Here is a 21,304-nt window from a genome sequence, read left to right on the forward strand (position 1 = left end):
GGGAATCTTTTTAAAATCCTGATTTCTGGGCCTCATCCACTGGAAATTCTGTTTCTTTGTCACTAATGTTGTGGCCCCACCCCATAACAAAGAAATAGAATTTCCGGAGGATGAGGCCCAGAAATCAGGATTTTTAAAAAAGATTCCCAGGTGATTCTAATGTGCAGCCAAGGTTGAGAACCACTGCTATAGCTAGAGGCCTGGGGAGCTTCTGATGGTGGCAGGGCTCATTTTGGCTGGGGCTCCTTGCTGTCTTCCTGTCCTGACAAGATAGGGACTCGGGGACTCGGTACCTGCTTCTTCACAACAGAGGATCAAGTGGTAACATTAGGTCCTGTGTTTCCTTTTGTACTGCTGGTACTGGTCTTCTTCTCTAGTCCTCAAAATGCATAGTATAGTGCAGAGCATGAAATACATCCTCAGCAAATACTTGTTAGATTGAATTGAATGGAATAAACAGACAGAACTGGAGTAATAGCTCTGTGCCACCACAATGTCCACTTGATATAGTCTCTTGTTTTGTTCCTGGTACTGAGCGTATGCCTACTGAGTCATGGTGACAAGCCTTTCTCTTTGGATGGGGCTTCTTGAAGTGGATTTTAGTGATGTTTAGCACCAATGACCATTAGGAAACCAATAGGGTAAACACATTTCTCCTCTGTACTTATGAAGCACTTCTGTATGCCAGGCACTATTCTGTTTGCTAGAAATATAGCTATGAACAAAATGGACAAAATTTAAAAATCCAGAACTTCATGGTAGTGGAAGTAAGATAATCCAGAGTGACATACAGTGTGTTTTGCAGTAACAAATGCTGAGGAAAACACAAGGATGAAAGTTTTGTGGGCTTTTGTTTCCGTTGTCAGGAAGGGGACTTTTTTCTTCCTTTCTTTTTATTTTCTTTTTTTCTTTTTATTTTAGCATAATGTGGAGGAAATTTACAGAGAAGATGATGTGGGCAGAAAGTTCTGAGGGCAGCCCCTTATCTCTGTCTGGAGAAAGAACATTTTGGGTTGAGAGACAAGCAAGGGCAATAGGACTGAGACAGAATGAGTGTGACAGGACCTTATGCTACACAATGAAAGGCATTCTTTAAAGTAATATGGCTGCAAGATCAGTTTTTTAAAAATAGGATTTTATCTAGAAATAATTTTAAATACAGAGTGTTTCAAAGAGTACAGAGTTCCCATATACTCCTCACTCAGGCTCCCTTATTAACATGCTGAATTACCATGGTGCATTTGTCAAAACTAAGAAACCACTTTATTCTGATTCCAGCAGTTTTCCCCCTAATGTTCTTTGTCTGTTTTAGGACCCAATTCAGAATATGTTATTGCCTTTAGCAGATTTGGTATTTTAAATTCAGGTGTTCAACAGATTAAATTCTACTTTCTTATATGACATGGCATTAGAAGGGCAGTGGGCAAACACTAGTTAGACTATTGAGTCTCCCTTAGGACTCAAACATGGTAGAAAGGAGTCAAACTCTGGGCAGGAGGCCTGGAACCCTGGGTTCTCATTTCTCCCTTGCCATTAACTTTGTGTCTTTGGATGACTCTCTCTGAATCTGAGGCAGGTATCTCTTATATAAAAGTCAGAAATGTGGGTTACCTTTTAAAGATCCCTCCCTCCAACATCTTTTTAAAAATATATATTTCTTTACTGATTTTAGAAAGGAAGAGAGAAAGAGATAGAAACATCAATGATGACAGAGAATCATTGATCAGCTACTTCCTGCATGCCCCCCACTGGGGATCGAGTCTGCAACCCAGGCATGGGCCCTTGGCCAGAACCTAACCTGGAACACTTCAGTCTGTAGGCTGATGCTCTATCCACTGAGCCATGCCAGCTAGGGCTTCCTCCAACATCTTAAATTCAGCCCTGGCATTATCATGGCATCAGTGTCTTCACTTGAAAAAAACCATCACAATTATTTGACTGATTTTCCTAATGCCAAGCAGTCATTTCTATGCCAAGCTGTAGCGAGATTCAGAGCTGCCCTGCTTCTGACCCCACAACTCCATCCTCCATCCCCTCCACCCACTCTGTTCCACTCAGATGAGTTAATGACGAAGACCATCCATGAAAAAGGGACAATTCTCATTATTTACTTGTGTTTTTTGACAATGCACCTATGATTGCAGTAAAGATCAGGAAATGAGGCTTTCCCTGGATTATTCAGGTAGATCTGATGTAATGATAAAGGCCCTCTTAAGAGGAAGAGAAGAAATCAGAGGGAAGAGAAGATATTGCCTTGCTGACTCTGAATATGCAGGAAGAGGCCATGAGCCAAGAAATGGAGGAGGCTTTGAAGGACTGAAAAAGATAAGGGAGCATTTTCCACTAGACCCTCCAGAATGAATCCAGACTCCATGCTAGAAAATAATAGATTTGGTTTTTTTTAAGCCACTCAGTTTGTGGTCATTTGTTACATCAGCAATAAGAGACTGATACACCCATAGAAGTTTAGGATGTGTTCAGGACTACATAGCTGGCAGGTGGTGCAAACTGGATTTGAACTCAGGCAACTTATATCTGGAACCTGCATTTATACCAACCAGGCCATTCTGCTTCATTGAAATAAAAAAAGGGCTGCCCCTAGGCTTCTCCTGAAGCCTGAGGAACTGCATGGAGAGTACAATGTTCAATACATACCTGCATTACCCAATGTTATTATTATAATGAACACATCAATTTTCAGTGCTAGCTCACTAACTGCCTCTTGATCCTGCCACACTCACCGCCCATTCCAGAACCTTCTCAAACCTCAGGTGGACATCTCTTAAACCAGCACAATGAAAATGACAGAGACCAATATAACCTTACGCAATTGTACAGCAACTTACATTATTCAAGATTGCTTGGGTAGACATGATCGTATTTAGTTCTGAGTCCAACCCTCAGGGGAGTAAGATAAAGAAGGCATCCATGACCTTGCTGTGGGCATCTCTCTCTCTTTCTCTCCAATTTCCTCTTTTCTTTTATCTGCCTTTTGCAGTATGCCTGCTGTTATGTGTTTCTCTCTGTATCACAGAGTCTATGTCTTTCCCTCCACCTCATACCTTTTCTTGCTTTTGTAGCAGGCCAGAATAAATCTGTACTATTTAGTGTCATCTGAAGCATAGAGTTTTTGTGCTTTTAATATGAAGATCTAAGCAGTAGAGGTGTTATATGTTTCTTAAAATGCCAAGCAAACAAAGAAGCACAACTAAGTTCCTTTTTTAAATGTGACATTCAACTGCTTTTTCTCATATTATGTGTTAATAGCCCGAATAGGAAAAGTGCCCCAAGGAAAATAGCTTCTCTGGGGACAGTGTGATTTAGGCTCAGAGGTGGTTTCGCTGCACCCACATTTAACATGGCCTGAGAAAGGCTCTTAGAGTTACTGAAGATGAAAGTGCCGATTTGGGTTACTAATTCTTCTCCTATTGTACTTGTTATCCATACAAGGAGGTGGTATGAGACAAATGCTGTGAGATGGAAAAAAGTGCCCATTTTTCTATTTGTTCTATGTTTAGGCTTAAATTGCTGCAAAGTCATCCCCTGAGGGAATTCTGGAGTAACTGCCGGGTCACAAATAAATACTCCCAACTTTGCTTTCCACAGCTCAGCACTTTCAGCCCCTAAGAGATGCTCTGAACAAGCAAATGTGCTTTTAACTCAGCTCTAAAATATCTCCTGATACATGAGAACTATTTTTACGGCAAAGGCAAGGGCCTGACAGAGGGGGATTTGCCGGAAGCAAATTGCCTCACATCTCTTCTGGCCTGTCCCACAATGAGGCCCATCAAGTCATTGTTGTCCCCGGGAAAATATATTTTGCATTGTACTGCGCATTGCTGCTCTCTCTAAAGAAGCCATCTATTCTGAAGCTGTGTAATGGGGAAGAGAAAAAGGGCGGCAAACAAAGGCGTGAAATAACAAGGGCCCTCCATGGGGGGTGGGAGGGGAAGGAGGAAGAATGCAAAAAACATCCTGCAATGTTGAACAGGAGCAAAAGACCAAGAGAACTAGAACCAAAGTGATAAATCTTACACACAGTCTTATGTCTATCAATCTGTTAATTATCTATCATCTAGCAATAATCTGTCAACTCTATCTATTGATTATTTATACATCAATCTCTCATGTCAGAGGCAGAAGGAAGAATGGCATATTTGAACCAAAGCAGAGCAGATCAGGAACACTAATCTTCATGTTTCTTTTGTCAAAGGAGGTAAATATGCAGAGAATGCCTCATTGGGGATGAGAGGTTTGTCTCCTTCCTCATCAACACCAGGTGCTAAGGTTTGAAAACAGGGTTATAAAAACTATGCAAAGTATTTGTGAGAGATTAGGTTTGTCATCACAGACTTTCCAGGGTCCTGACAAACCATTTCATCACACCCTGAGAAGCAAACAATGTGGCCCAGAATCCAGGAAATGTGGGGCACAGCCTGTGTGTTATCCCTAACTCAAAGGAAATAGAAAAAAAAAAAGGTTCTCCAACTTCAGCATTGCTGTCAGACTCGAACCAGTATGCCTCCAGGTGTTCAACCATCCCACTGCCGGTTTGGATATTGCCTCACAGAAACCCATCATAAGGCACTGCAGGGAGGGACCTTGGCCACTGGGCAAAGTGGGGAGAACAATGAGAAAACTTGAAACCATTACAGGCAGAATAAATAAAGGCATTAGGTACATTTAGGCTGGAATAGGAAAGGCTCCTGGAGGATGGGATATACGAAATATGTGCAAGGCTGCCATGGGCAGAGGAGGAGTTAGATTTGTTCCATTCTATCCTAGACTCTTGTTCCGACACTTTCCACCAGGACTCATCTGGTGGACAATATTTACATCCATAAGCAAAAGAGACTCCTAGCTGGATACTACTCTCTAGTAGATGAGCAGGTCTTTGGGTGATGTGTAATCTCAATCTCACCTATACGCTCACCCTATTTCCTGCCCAGTGGTGTGCCACTTCATAGAGGTTAAGGAAACAAGTAGGACTTATGGCAAGAACCAGAGCATAGTAGAGTACATCTCTACAGAAAATATGATCTTCCTATTGATAAAAGTCCTGATAATGAATTGAATTATTTTGGTAGGTAGTGAGCTCCCTGCCATTCATGGTACATTTTAATTCTGGATAAAAGACATAACATTTTGTTAAAAACATCCTTTGGGTTAGTAAGTGTTGAAGAAAAATAATTAAACTGGGTAATTATTCTGTGAAATAAAGGGTGTCCCCCCAAAATGTATACACACTTTAATAGCTGATAGCTCAATTGATGTTTCTTTCTTTTTTTTGTTAATAACTTTATTTATTTTTATATATATTTTTTGAATTTTTAAATTTTATTGTTTAAAGTATTCCAAATAGTAGTACATATGTCATATGTCTCCTTTTTTCCCCGTTGACCTTCACCTGGCCTCCCCTACCCCCTGGCACATGCCCTAACACCCCCCCTCCCCCGTCCCCCTCCTCCCCCTCCTCCCACCCCCCCTCCGGCCCCAGTTTCTTGCATCCATTGGTTATGCTTATCTGCATGCATACAAGTCCTTTGGTTGATCTCTTACCTCCCCCTCCAACCCTCCCTGGCCTTCCTGCTGTAGTTTGACAGTCTGTTCGATGCTGCTCTGCCTCTGTATCAATTTTTGTTCATCAGTTTATAATGTTCTTTATTATCCATAAATGAGTGAGATCATGTGGTATTTTTCTTTCGCTGAGTGGCTTATTTATTTCACTTATCATAATACTCTCCAGTTTGATGTTTCTTTCTTTTTAGATTTACCCTGTTGGCATTAAAAGTGGTATTCAAAGTGTGTATACACTTTTTGCGACACCCTGTATTGTGATGTGGGAGGACAGAGAACCTCCATCTTGGGCTGGATACAGATAAGCGTGGGTACATGGGCACTCAAAGCCACATAGATATGTAGCTCAAGAAATTTACTGAATATATGTTGCACTCAGAAATACTATCCTGAGAATGAAGACTAAGTATGGCATAATTTTCAACTGAAAAAAATGACAGATACATTTTATGAGACAACTCCCGCACCAAAAAAAAAAAAAAATTGTTCATTTAGTCCAAGAGGAAATCAGTTCTATTTAAAGGCAGGCAGTGTGCTAAGCATTTTCCACACACCGACATTTTTAAATTCTTACAGCTATCCTGTGAGGCGGGTTATTCTTTGAGGATGCAACAAAGCCAGGTTCAAACCTCAGTCAGTAGGACACTGACGAATATTTCCTCTGACCATTCCCTGCTGGGCTCCTAAGCCTCCTCATACTCCCATCAGTCACAGCATGTGGCACATTGCATTGCAATGTTATACTATTGTCATTGATTTCTTTACTCATCTCCTTCTTGTTTGAGGACAGGCATCCTTACTTATTTGTCCCTGGTACCCCCATACAGTTGATGTTTCAAATATTTGTGGAATAAATGGCAGGGAAAGAGCCAACCTTAAAAGGTAGAAGTGAAGGGAGACCAGAAAAATGATTTTAGTGCCAATGACATTTATATCATTAAATTACATAAACATATCTTTCAGGCTCACTATGATACCCAATTGACTAACCACTAGCCAAAATGTAAATTAATTCAAATTAAATAAAAACGGATAATGTTATTTCCTTAGTGGCTCTATCCGCAGGTGGCTAGTAACTACTTCATTTGACAGAGCAGCTCTAGGCCATTTCCATCATCACAGAAAGTCTGCATATGGGACAGCACTGAAACATACACAAAACAAACAGAGAAAAGCCATATGTTATTTCAGGAGAAATAAGGGAAAAGTTTAAAAGAAAATATTCACATTTTCATGGAGTACAGTACAGCAGGAGAAAAAGAGCAGGAAAAACAAATCAAAGCAAAACAAAAATGTGTACTTCAGAGAAAAAGACAAGTCTGGGGTGCTCCAATTCTAATTATTTCCTCAACTCAACAGAACTAAAATCCATGTACCTTACACCTAGTGTTTGCTCCTGGCCCTACTTGTCAGCTTCAATCCTGTAGCCCAGTGGTCGGCAAACTTATTACTCAACAGAGCCAAATATCAACAATACAACGATTGAAATTTCTTTTGAGAGCCAAATTTTTTAAACTTAAACTATATAGGTAGGTACATTGTTATTAACTTAATTAGGGAACTCCTAAGCTGGCCTTTGCTAAAAACGTCCTCAATTTGATAGAGGTACGTTCGCTGAGGTCGACCCCTTCCAACTCTCCCATCCACACTCGCCTTGTATACTTGTTTCATCTCCTTTCGTTCATCCTCTCTATATGTCCAAACCATCTCAACATACCTTTCTCAGTCCTCGACACTACATCTTCTTTCACTCCACAATGTTCCCTAAAATTAACTTAATAAACTTTAAAGTTTTAAGTCAACTTCACACTGTACGTGCGCCCCTGCACGTGGTATTTTGTGGAAGACCCACCCAAGGAGCCAAAGAGCCGCATGTGGCTCACGAGCCGCAGTTTGCCGACCACTGCCATAGCCCATCGATATAATCACATCCTCCCATTTTTCTTTACGTCATTGTCACTGTATGTTCTGGCAAAGCCTCCACTCTGCAAGCTCCGAGCCCCTCCACCTCCTCGCGCCTGCACCTGCGCAGCTGGAAGTGGCTGGGACAGAAGCCCACCACCCTCTGCCTGGTGGCATAGTAAGTTCATGTTGAAAGAATTTCTGTCCTTACCTTATGTCCCCAACACTGACATGCAATCACACAACATTTCTGTTGTCTGTTCATTCTCTCTCCCAGGTGACATTTTAAACCTAGCCCGCTCTCCAGCCCCTCCTTCCTGACCTGCTCACACCTGGTGGCCTGGCTTCAGATTTTGCTGAGAAAATGCTAACAGTCAGAAGAGAAGGCCTCAGCCTGGCCCCATCATCCCTACTGACGGCATCTGTGTCCACAGACTCTCCTCTCCCTCCTGTGCAGTCGGGGAGGCCAGCCGGCTGCCTGAGCACTGGGATTGCTTGCTTTCTGCTGCACAGGTTCAGAGCTAAAGTCACGGTCCCATTTCTCCTCCATGCCATTAGGTTCCTCATTCCACTACTCCACCAAAAACTACTTTGTCAAGGATACCAGTAACCTCTGTAGTTAAATTTAATGACTGTTTTTAACCTTCATCTTACTTGATCTGTCAGCAAGATTTGGTTCAGTAGATCAATTCCTTTCTTCTTCTTGAAATCCCCCCCCCCTTTTTTCTTTTCTTTTTACTTGCAGGACATCTCCTCTCCTGGTCTTTACTTCATTGATTGCTCTGTCTGTCTCAGTTGTCAATTTCTACTTTTCTCTCAGATCCCATGTTCATGGCTTTCATTACCAGCTATAGGCCAGTGCCTCTCGATTTTTATTCCCATCCTGTATTTCTCCCACTCCTCAGACTCACCCATCCTGCTGTCTGTCTCCTTCCCACTCCATCTGAACCCATAGCCCTCCCCCATGTGTACTTTCATAGCATCTTTCCTTCTTTCAGTCTATGGCAAGTCCTCAAAAAGCTGGAGTCATCCTGTAACTTATCTGTCTCTCGCACCGCACAGCAACCAATCTGCAAATTCTCTTGGCTCTACCCTTAAAACACTCTGATAGTCTACCAGCCATGGGCAAACTACGGCCCGTGGGCCGTATCCGGCAAAATTTGAAATGAATAAAACTAAAAAAAAAAAAAAAAAAAAAGACCGTACCCTTTTATGTAATGATGTTTACTTTGAATTTATATTAGCTCACACAAACACTCCATCCATGCTTTTGTTCCGGCCCTCCGTCCAGTTTAAGAACCCATTGTGGCCCTCGAGTCAAAAAGTTTGCCCACCCCTGGTCTAATATCACATTCTATTACATACAAAGCCTATGCCCCTTCCCTCCACACACACTCTCTACCACCCTGGAGAATTAAAAACAAAACAAAACTGAAAACATAAAGGTGGAAACTACAGAATTCAAACAACAAATAAATGAATTTGTATGGAAGGAATTAAGGGTATGAGAAAAATACATAAATGAAAGATTAGGCCAAGCCCAATGAAGTCCTGACCTAGCGGCATTTTAGAGTGTGAGAGAAGAAAAGAAGACCGTGTAGGCTTCCATAAGACGAAGAGGGCTGGGAAAGGTGATCCTGAAAGAACAGCTCTGGCTACTGAAAGAATTCCTTATAGGTCATTTTGGGGAACAAGAAAAGTACAGGGAAAGGAGCAAAGACGTGATCAAAAGCTATCAAAGATGAAAGCAAACATAATTCAAAATCAGGCTTCTCCGCTCAGGAAACAAAGAGCATGAACAATCCCTCGAAAGGGAAGTTGCTCTTGGGCCTGCAGACCTAGTTCCTGAGTTCTCAGAGAGTTTTGAGGACTGCTGGCAAAATGCTCTTCATCTCCCTAGACCAGTACCCAGGGGAGCAAGCAGGCTCACGCACGGGAGGACTGACTGGCAATGTCAACGTTGATGAGAAGGAGGGTGAGCAGTAGCTGCTCCTAACTGAAAAGGAACGGCGGTGTTTACTTCAGGAGTCTTCTGCAGAGTGAGCAGCCACGTGGCTGGTGAGGAATGGCCCCTTGCTGGGAAATTTCACCTTTTCCAAGGGATGGAGGCACCAAAGAATAATTATTACATCTGATTATGCAGCAGTGAAAAGGAAATCATGGCTAATGCCTAGAGATGGTGGAAAAGATAAATTGATGAAAGAAGTGTGGCATTTATTTCTACTGGACCCAAAACACTATGCTTAATATATTGCTGGTGAAGAAAACAAAAGTCCCGGGCATATTTGGGATATCTATATCTATATCTATATCTATATCTATATCTATATCTATATCTATCTATCTATAGCATTTTAATTAAAGGGGCTAACAACTGTTAATCCACTACTATGTGCTTTTGTCTTCACTTGCATTATTTTATTTTATTTGTTCTTCATCATGATTTGTGGGTGTTCTATTCATGACATTGATGGGAGATTTGTGTCTTGCTCAAAGTTACATTGTTCATACACACAGAACAGCTCACTCTCTCATTTCAAGCCTGGCCAGCCGGCTGACTAATGTCCCTACTCCTTCCACTGGGCCAGACTGCCTATAGAGGACAGACTTAGAGATGAAGACAGGAAAAAAGGAAAGGAAAAGTTAAAGAATAACAGAGAAGCAATGATAACATACTAACAGAAGAGCTGCTGGTTGTGGTATTCAAAGTGCCACTAAAATTATTTGGTATATACTAGTAGACAAACTGGGATGAACAACCAGCAATCTACTGCTTACACCTACTGTGATGTTCTTAGGGGAGAGAGGTGGCAGAGCCAGGACTGTATGGTAGCATGATGCTTAAGTCCTTACAGTCGAAAAATGGCACACTCAGTGGGTTTCAGTAAAGAGCAGTGGTTCTCAACCTTCTGGCCCTTTAAATATAGTTCCTCATGTTGTGACCCAACCATAAAATTATTTTCGTTGCTACTTCATAAATGTAATGTTGCTACTGTTATGAATCATAATGTAAATATCTGATATGCAGGATGGTCTTAGGCGACCCTTGTGAAAGGGTTGTTTGACCGCCAAAGGGGTCGCGACCCACAGGTTGAGAACCGCTGGTGAAGAGAGTTTTAATAAGAGCATTATTTACAGAGATGAGGAAAGGGTTAAACAATAATGGAATTCCTAGGTCTGAGCAATAGTGTCAGTCCCCCAGTGTTTCAAGGGATGGAAGTGTTAAGGGATGATTATTACACTTGTGTATGTCTACCTCTGTTCCTGAAGAGGGAGGAGAATAGTATTACTGGAATTTATAGCCATGGGGATTCAATAAAGGTTAGCTTTAGGAGAAGGGTTTCTGAAAAGGAGCTGTTGTCTTAGCCATAGCCTGGCTTGGAGGGACATGAAGATGGTGTGGATCAACACCACAGTCTCTCTCTGGACCGAATCTATGATCTTCTTTAGGAGGAAAAAAGAACTTGGGTAAACATCCAGTGAGCAAGGTGGAGAAGGATGGAGAAAGATCTTGCCTGGTGAACAAGAGATGCCAGCACATAAGGCGTTGGTGTCATATATATAAGCTAATTAGCACACTCACTGTCCCTGAATCACCTCAAATAAACCAACACTACACAAAAGCATAGCCCCTGCTCTGCAAATGCAGACTCCAGACACGTCCTTTGGCAAACCTTTACAACAAAAAGACTGCCTCTAAGCCTTCCTCTAGAAATTCTGCCACCAGCCATGGGCAGGAAAAGTGCTTTTCCCAGAAAGGGATGAGTAAAGAGAAGACAGTGCAATCGATCTCCTGCCTTGGATAAGAGGAGGTCAAGAAGACAATTTTGGGGATGACATGGTAAACGGAGCATAGCAATTAGGAGGGAGAGTAGGCAAATGAATGTTACAGAAAAAAAGTATGCTGTTTTATTAAGAGCAAAGAGACAGAGAAAGAAAAAGAATGGCCATCTGAGGATAAAGTGGTGCTTGTAGTCCTTCCCCTGGGCTCTGAAGCAGCTTTCAACACTAAGTAAAAATGGTCTGGAAAAAGTAATGGACATAAATCATTTACACCTCAGGACAACCTAGTGAGATAAGTTCCAAAACAATTCAAGATTCTTTTTAAGAACACATATCTGGTAATGAGGAAAGCTAGGAACCAACCTCTTTTCTGCCAACCTCCTTGCCAGCAGGCCTTCCTGCAGAGAACCCTAGGAAGGGGCCTTAGCACAGTGCGTGGATTATAAACTGAATGGGGTGTCAATATCACACCCTGAGGCACTAGCCTGCACATCAGCTTCACCAAGTTACTCATTTACTACAGGGTGAACACAGGGTCCTTAGGAAGTCAGAGCTATTGAGCTATTGCTATTCTGGATGACAAGGAGATCTCCTTTGGTATAATTTTTCCCTTTTTATTGAACTTATTGGGGTGACATTGGTTAATAAAATTATATAGGTTTCAGGTTTACAATTCCATATGTATACTTCCCTAGAGACACATGACCCTATACACTTAGACATCTATTCTTAAAGTAACATGATGGCACCTGTGTTACTTGGCTAGGGACGCAATAATAAAGAGCCACAAACAAGTGGCTTCCACAACAGAACTGTATGGTCGCACAGTCTGGTGTCTGGAAGTATGAGATCAAGGTGTCCGAGGAGTTGGTTCTTCCTGAACACCCTGAGGGAGAATTGTCCCTGCCTTTGCAGGCTCTGGTGGTTTGCTGGCAATCTTTGGCATTCCTTGACTTGTAGGAATCACAGGATCAGTGCCTTTATCATCACAGAACATTCTCCCTGTGTGCCTGTCTCTATCCACATTTCTTCTTTTTATAAAGACATGAGTCATATTGGAGTAGGGCTACCCTAATGACCTAATCTTAAGTAATTACATCAGCGATGACCCTAATTCCAAATAGGGTCACATTCTAAAGCACTGGGTTTAGGATTTACACACATGAATTTGGAAAAGGATGCAATTCAACCCATAATAGCAACCTATACATTTGTCAACAGGTTCTAAGAACATTAGTTCACGAGGCTTCATAGAACTGAAATCCAAGAAAGAAGATACAAATGAAAGGAAAACAATGGACATTTAGAACATTGCTCATAAGAGCTATGAAGGGAGCATCTGTACAAATGTACTTGGCTTTGGTGCTGAAAAATCAATTCTACAAATACGTATAATATGCAAATACATTTTATAATAACCTCTGAGAATCAAATGAGATAGCATATGTGACAGCACTTGGCAAGCTGTGTGTTATTCAAAGTAAGGTGCCAATTTTATTGCCATTACTATGTCTATATAGGTGGCTTATTTTTATTGTTACACTGAACATTTATTTCTCATTTATGAGGTCCATTTCGTTTTTACTTCAGTTACATCCTGGATCAGTAGCATCTATGTTTATTTCCCCTAGGAAACTGAGCCCTCCACTTCCCATTATTCTAAAGCACCTTTCCCAACTCTTATTTAAATGCAAAGTAAGTCCTGACACTGGGTTATTCAAATAGCAAACTCCAACTAAACAGCTCCCCAACAAAAGGAACTTAAATTGTCAGCGCAATCAGTACCTTGACTACAAACCAGTTCACATGCTGATCAATTCGAAATTGAAGAAGTCCTGGATGCCTCAGTCAGATTTGGCTGATCCTCTCAGTGATCTTTGGCTCCTCCGGCTGCAGGCATGAATTTTCCTCTCCAAGTATAATCTGCTCCCAGACTGACAGGTATCTTATCTATCTATCTATCTATCTATCTATCTATCTATCTATCTATCATCTATCTATCTATCTATCTATCTATCTATCTATCTATCTATCTATCATCATTCTGGCAGATAATAAAAGCATGGAGCCCTAACCGGTTTGGCTCAGTGGATAGAGAGTCGGCCTGCGGACTCAAGGGTCCCGGGTTCGATTCCGTGCACCTTGGTTGCACGCACATACCCAGTAGGGGGTGTGCAGGAGGCAGCTGATCGATGTTTCTCTCTCATTGATGTTTCTAACTCTCTACCTCACTTCCTTCCTCTCTGTAAAAAATCAATAAAATATATTTTTTTAAAAAAGCATGGAAAGAACAGGTGTTTGGACTTTCTGCATTTAACTCAGAACTCCAATATTAAAGCACTCCTTTTATTGATATAGGATGAAAGCAGGATCTGACACGGGCATCTCCTTTTCTTGACCTTTCCTTTCCTTTCATTGTTATTTTAAAATTTGGTCACTTTGCACTGGAGACTCCAGTAATCTACAAGTTGGCACTCATCTAAAATGTACTGAGCGCTCATCATCTGTCTTGTACCCTGCTAGGCGCTGTGGAGATGAGGCTATGTGGTGAGTTTAGGATTTGGTGAATATAACATTATTGTTTTGATTAATGACCAAGCACACAGGCGTCTACCGTGCAGTGCGCTGCAATGTTGAGGGGTGCAGACTTGACTTTGCACAGCTGGCTGTCAGCGGGACCGTCTTCATGTGAGCACCCATAGCTCCACCACTGGATTATTTTTAATTATTTTTATTTTGCCATCTCTTTGACTCTCAATTTTTAATTTCCTGAATTTTATAGGGGGAAATAATGCACTGTCATAGCAATCACCGGATGCCTTAAAGTGTACCTCTCAAAAAATCTTGTCTCCCCATGTAAAAAAAGAATAAAGGCTGGCTCTCTAGATCAGGAGTTTAGAAATCCATGCCTTGACATTTTCAGCTCTTCTTCCCCTCCCCCCCAAACTTTCTAGAGAATCCATAGTGTATAAGCAACCAAACATTAGGTTCTTTATCCGGCAGCTGTGCAGGAGTGGCCATGTTTGGAAAGTGACTGAACAAGAGAAATCTAAGACCTGGCTGCCATCTTCAAGGAGTTTATAATCCTGTTGGGAAATGAGACAAGTTCCCTTTCACGGCACTGATGCAAGTTATGAAAGCCAAGGATGATAAGTAACAAATGAATAGTTGCCCTTATTCATCACCAGGAGTCTTTAGGGCCAGACTCTCCATCCAATCGCCACCACAAAACCGCCTTTCTTCCCGGGGCTTTAGAATGAGGAGCCTCTGAGTGGGCCACCTGGCAGCGTGGACGTATCAGTTGAGAAACAGGGTGACAGGGACACAGGCTGCTAGCAGTTGCAATTTGAAATGTGAATTTGTTTTCGAAAAGCCTTTCATGAATAAAATTGTGTTCAAAGAAGGGGCAATGAGAGAACTCACCTACTTCCTTTCCTTGTGGCTCAGATAACATTTAAAAGCTTCAAATTTCTAACAAATTTGAAGTTGCTCAAACTGGGCGAGGGAGGAGATAAAATCACCTTCTAGGGTGACAAACAGTAGAGTTACCACTGAGGCCTCAGCCCTCCCTCCAACGAAGCAAATGTATTTTATCCACTTAAAAAGGTTTCCTCTGGCCCCCACTCCTCCTGGGTGTTTGGTTGTGATGGGGTTGGGTTTGACTGATTAATTTTAGTTCTTCTTTACACCAGCTAGACAGTGATGAATTGATGTATTAAAGATGTGATTAATGGTTACTTTCTATTCGGTGTAATTATCAGGTGATAGTTTCAATGAAAAATGCTAGAAAATGAAACTTTTCACTCTAGATAACTATCTACCCTGTCTGGAAAGAAAAATGGGTCTCTATTTTCAACATATTACTGTAGAGCATGGCCACCAGAGAGGGAGAGCACACTGGTTTTGTAAGTTTTGTAGAATAAGATGGATTTGGAAGAGTGACTGTATCCAAATAAAATTTTAGAGTGAAAATCTCTGGAAAAGAAAACTAAATTGTACCTTAATCCTGCATTATTTTATGAGTTCTTACCTAGTCCCTAATCATTTCTGGCATTTGATCCATTTTAGAGATTGCTTTAGATTAATATCCCTAAGGCATTGCATTAATCATATCATATCTGTCCCCGGAAACCTCCAACAACTTGCATTAACACGATAAGAATAACAAAACCATCAGCATGACACTTAACGATGCTTTGGTAGAGCACAAACCCTCCTTGTTGAACTTGATGTTCCAATTCCAGTCTTTAGCTCTTTAAGACATCAGCTCATGGCCATCTCAGCTGGACATGTTCCCACTAGACTAAGGTTGCCTTGCCCTTTTATTCCATCTGTGTTAACTGTAAGAAAAAAAATTGTAGACAACATTAATAAAACCCAAATATTACTAGGCTTTTTCAATGGAGATGTTATGTATAGTTTAGGACATATCCTCTGAATTATCTGATTCTGTAGGGTTTTCATTTTTCATTGTCTTAGAGATATTATACAACCTTGTAGAGTTGGAGGTGAACTTGTAGAAAATGGATAGTAATATGAATAATTCTTTTCCATGTATGTGTTGATAAATTCTGCCCACTGGAGGTTCAACTGATTTTCCTCCCTTGGCGTGGAAGAATCCTGTTTTGCTTCTAGAGAAGATTCATTTTGACATTCCTGATGGCTTCTTATGTTTGGTCTTTGGAATCTCCTTAGACCTCGTTATAATATTTGGTTCCAGCTCCTTTACCAATTAATGAGTCACATAAAATTTTGACACCTGCTTGTTTTATATCTGTGTATCAATACTCATGATTTACCTATTTTGGAAATTATCCTTGAATGTCACTTACCAAAATTTTTAAAATAGACTTTTTTTTAAGAGAAGTTTTAGGTTCACAGTGAAATTGAGTGGGAATTACAGATTTTCTACATAGCCACTCCCCCTGCAAAAGCACAGCCTCCCCCACGATCAGCATCCAGCCCCAGAGTGGTTCATTTGCTACGACTGATGAGCTTACATGGACGCATAATTAGCGCTCTAATTCCATGGTTTACATTGTGGTTCACTCTTGGTGTTGACATTCTGTGAATTTTGACAAATATATATGTATTCACCATCATAGTCTCTACCATCATAGTATCATATCATGTTAAGTCTGAGGTTTTTTGGAACATAATTTAAAAAACTGAATAGTTTCACTGCTCTAAAATTTCTCTCTTGCCTATTCATTTATTCTTTCTTCCAAATCCTGCCAACTACCGATCTTTTTATAAACTGTCTCCGTAATTTCACCTTTCCCAGAATGTCACATAGTTAGAATTATACAATATATAACCTTTTCTGGTTGGCTTTTTATACTTAGTAACATGTATTTAAGTTCCTCCATGACTTTTCGTGTCTCGATAGCTCATTTCTTTTTAGTGCTTAATATTATTCCATTATATGAATGTATCACAGTTTATTTGTTTATTCACCTACAGAAGGATATCTTGGTTCCTTCCAGGTTTGGACAATAATGAATAAAGCTGCCCTAAGCATCTGTGTGTAGATTTTTGTGTGTTTTCAAATCCCTTGATAAACACAAAGAAGCATGACTGTAGGCTGCTATTATAAGAGTACGTTTAGAAAGTAACTGCCAAACTGTCCTCCAAGGGGGCTATATATTCCCACCAGCAATTAATGAGTGTTTCCGTTGTTCCACACTCGCCAATGTTGGTATTGTCAGTGTTCTGGATCTTGGTGATTTTAATTGATGTGTAATGTTCTCTCTTTGTTTTAATTTGTAATTCTCTAATGACTTATGATGTGGCGCACCATTTCACATGTTTATTTGTTTTCTGTATATCTTCTTTGATGAGGTCTCTCTATTTAGATCTCTTTCCAATTTTTGAAAAAGGTTGTTCCTTTTTTTGTTCCTTTTAAGTTTGAATATCTATTTTAATGTTGAGCTTTAATATCTACTCAATTTTTAAAGTTTGACTCAGTTTTTTTAATGTTGGCTGTATTTTAGAATCTTCAGTAGAACTTTCAAACAATAAAGGTCTGATTTACCTACCTCCTCACTCTAGACCAGGGGTGAGAAACGTCCAATCCATGGGCCTTATAAGGCCTGTAAAATCATTTGGTCTGGCCCGGCCAAGGCAATTGTAGATGAGACTCAGAATTAAATAAATCTAGGAGGTTTTTTATAGCAACACAAATTTGTATTTAGTGAATTATATTAAGTGAATCCTATATAATAAAGAGGGAATATGCTAATCAACCCTCATGCCATCACAAAGATGGCAGCACCCACAGCCAATAAGGAGGGAATATGCTAATTGACTGCCACACCCTCAAAGATGGCGGTGCCCAGTCCCCCCAGCCCCTCTGGAGTGGCAGGTGTGCTGTGTGCCTGCCTCCGGAGTCCCTCAGTCCCCTCAGCCCCCCAGCTACCCAGGGCCGACTGAGGCTTGCGCTGCTGGCAGTGGCAGCAGCAGAGGTGTGATGAGGGCATTGCCTTCCCCTGATCACCGGGTTGCCTCCTGTCCATGAGGGCTCCTGGACTGTGAGAGGGAGCAGGTTGGGCTGACGGACCCCCCCCCTCCAGTGCATGAATTTTCATGTACCAGGCCTCTAGTGATGTTATAGATATCCAAGTGGTCCTAGGCAGGAAAAAGGTTTCCCACTCCTGTTCTAGACCAGTGAGTCTAGAACTTTGTAAGCAACAGAATCACTGGAGGGCTTGATCTTATGCCAAGAATTTCTGATTAGGTTGGGGCCTGGCAATCTGTATTTCTAACAAGTAATAGCATCACACTTTGAGAACCATTTAGGATAGATGAGGGGCAAACTTCTTCAGCCTTCTTTTTTTCTGTGCTATCCTGTTTAACATTTGTATCTTGTAGATTGTTTCCAAGTGCATGGGTTTGTAACCCCAACCTGGGATTTTGTGTTCAAGGGTAGTTTAAAAAAACAATGACAGTTACTTCTTGCTGTAGTCCATGTTTTATATTTTTGTCAATAGACCACTATCAGATGGACAGTGGTGCCTGTGTACAGCCTCATGATCTTTAGAATAAGTCTTCCAAAAATTAACTAAGAAGACAAAATTCAACCATTTTGATTTAGTTATTTTCTTTTTAAGCAGAACTTTTGTTAAAACATTTGGATATAAACAATTAAATTAAACAAAATATCATAGAGTTACCCACAGGGTTATAGTGTAGCTTTTAAGTACAGAATAGACTTTGTATACCTAGTATACTCATGTATTCAATGAAGTTAGATCCATCTAACCTAAAATGTAGATTAGTCTGCCTCTTTCTAAAATTTAATATTATAACTCTTGCAGAGAAATCTGGGAATGTTTAAACGAACATTTACTTCTTTAAATTGGACTTCTCTGAGATAGCAGCTGACAATATTTAAGGTGAGTTTATTGCACCATAACTCTTTGAATCATTTCACTGAGGAAGGAATTACTTGCTATTTTAAATAAATCCAAAGCAATGGATCTGCAAAGATGAATAAAGTCTATTTTCTCATGTATAAGGTAGCATATTTCAAGCCATGATGAGATATGGAGTAACCTCTAGATAGCATTTGGTTCTCTTCTCAATGATGTTCAACTGTTATGAATCACTGTTTAATAAAATTCTCATTCTCCTTCTAGGCTTTTCTTTTATCTCACTGTAAAATTTTCTGATAGCAAATATCATTCTGGAGGGCATAGATATATAAAAATCCTGGAGTGTTAAGACTTTAAAATATTTGTCTGGTAAAGAAAGAATAAGAGAAAAGAACAAACAAAAAGAAGATAAAAGAGAATCATGAATGATTCAAATAAATATTCCTTATTTATTTAATTTGAAAAGCATTAGTTTGCCACCTTAGTGCTCCCAGTTATCATTCTGGGTGTTCATTTGCCTCTTTTGAATGTTACTTTGATTTTTTTTTAGATAAAGGCTGAAAAAGTAAATATGCTATATGTGTACATGTGTATATGCAAAAAGAATGAACAGGTAATGATATATCTGTTAAAAGGAATTTAAATGTAGGCGTTACTGATGGGTGAATTTCTTCACTTAAAGTTGACAATCTCAAGTCACATGATCCATCTCCTTTTTTGTTAATTGAAAGATTACTTTTGAATATTTACAACAGTAGGTAGCCAGTGACTGGCTAAAGAAACTGCATTGGAACTTGTAACTAACAAATGCAGGCCCTAAGCTTTGTCCTTAGACATGAGGGTGGTTTGTTTTTGTGGGTGAAAAGTGGAAACTCAACAGGAATGCTGAAAGAGAATAGGCTAGAACCCTAGCCTTAGCATGCGATTTGACAGTTTACGGGATAGACAAGGTTCTTGATCTCAGGGAAAAAAGCCCTCAGGACTAAGGGTCAGCCTGTGGACTGTGGGGGAAAGTTCAGCTTAGAGCATGAACTAAGAGGACTTGTGTAAGTTTCTGTTGCTGTGTGACAAATTACCACACAGTTAGCAGTTTAAAACCATGCACATTTATCAGCTCACAGCCTGGCACTGCACAGCTAGGCTATCTATTTAGGTTGTTATTACAAGGCTGAATTAGGGTGTTGGCTTCGCTGGAGGTTCTGGAGAAGCTACTTCCCAGGCCATTCAGGGTGTTGACAGGATCCTGTTCCCTGGGCTGAGTTCCCCAGTGCTCCTCTGGCTGTCAGGGGGGCGTCTCAGCTTCTGGAGATTGCCTGCATTCTATGCCGTGAGTCTCTCCCCAACTGTCTCTTCCTCTTATTGAATCCATATTCTTCTCATCTCTTTGACTTATTCCTCTCTGACCAGTAGAGTCAGATTACATGGTTCATGTGAGGCTTCGTCTTAAACTATTTGGGACTTTAATTACATCTGCAAAATTCTTTTATAGCAACATCTAGAGTTGCGTTCATTGAATAAGTGGGAATTGGCTTGTGTACATTGTGGGAAAGGGATTTTGGAAACCACTTAAAATTCTGCCTACCAGCCCTAACCTGTTTGGCTCAGTGGATAGAGCGCCAGCCTGTGGACTGAAAGGTCCCAGGTTCGATACTGGTCAAGGGCATGTGCCTTGGTTGTGGGCACATTCCCAGTGGGAGATGTGCAGGAGGCAACTGATCGATGTTTCTCTCCCATCGATGTTTCTAACTCTCTATCCCTCTCCCTTCCTCTCTGTAAAAAATCAATAAAATATATTTAAAAAAAAATTCTGCCTGCCATTGAGCTATAAGCAAGAAGAAACCCAAGTGAGAGGAAGAAGACCATCCAGATCAATGAAACCTCACTGTGGAGGGGACAGTTACGGGTAGATTAAAAATCATACCATTCGAACAGCAACACAGTGCACCAGTTGGAAACAAAAACAGAGCTTGTCATTAGAATTGGGTTTTCTCTCAGCTTTGTGCCCCGATAAGTTCTGAGCACTTTTGGATAAAGTATGCTGTCAACATTTTGGGCCAATTCAAGGTTGATAAGGACTCCAGAGGTGATAGTGGGCTTCTTGTCAAAAGGACACATCAAAATTTGAAAATTACATGACTATTTATAGTACAAACACTCACAGGAATTTATAGCTTTTGAACATTGTTTTATTAATTTGCTATAAGATCTTTCCCCATATCAACTGCTGCTATTTGCTATCTAACATATGGGACACAACCTAGTATAATGAATAAGAGCATAACAGGGTTTAAAATCCTTACTTCATTTCCTTCTCACTGCACTGATTTGGGCAAATTAATGCTAGGGGTTCCTTTTCTTTTCTATAAGTGGGAAACAAAGTTGTCCCTCCCACATGAGGTAGTTATGGAGGGTAAAGGAAATACATGTGTGTGCGGCGGGGGGGGGGGGGGGGGGGGGTTACAGCAGACTTCAGTTAAGTGCTCAGAAAATGTCCTGTGTGTTGAGTACAATTCATATAGTTTCTAAGCCACATAGATCTATTGTCATTTTTTTTGAACTGATTTTCCATCATAGAGAATAGGGTTGGAGTTGATTAATTCCTTTACTGCCCATTTGTTCTTTTAATTATCCAATCCATATTTACCAAGTTGCAAAACAAGCAATGGAGA

Source organism: Myotis myotis, unplaced genomic scaffold (genome assembly GCF_014108235.1).
Source record: "Myotis myotis isolate mMyoMyo1 unplaced genomic scaffold, mMyoMyo1.p scaffold_m19_p_8, whole genome shotgun sequence".
NCBI classification, from domain to species: domain Eukaryota; kingdom Metazoa; phylum Chordata; class Mammalia; order Chiroptera; family Vespertilionidae; genus Myotis; species Myotis myotis.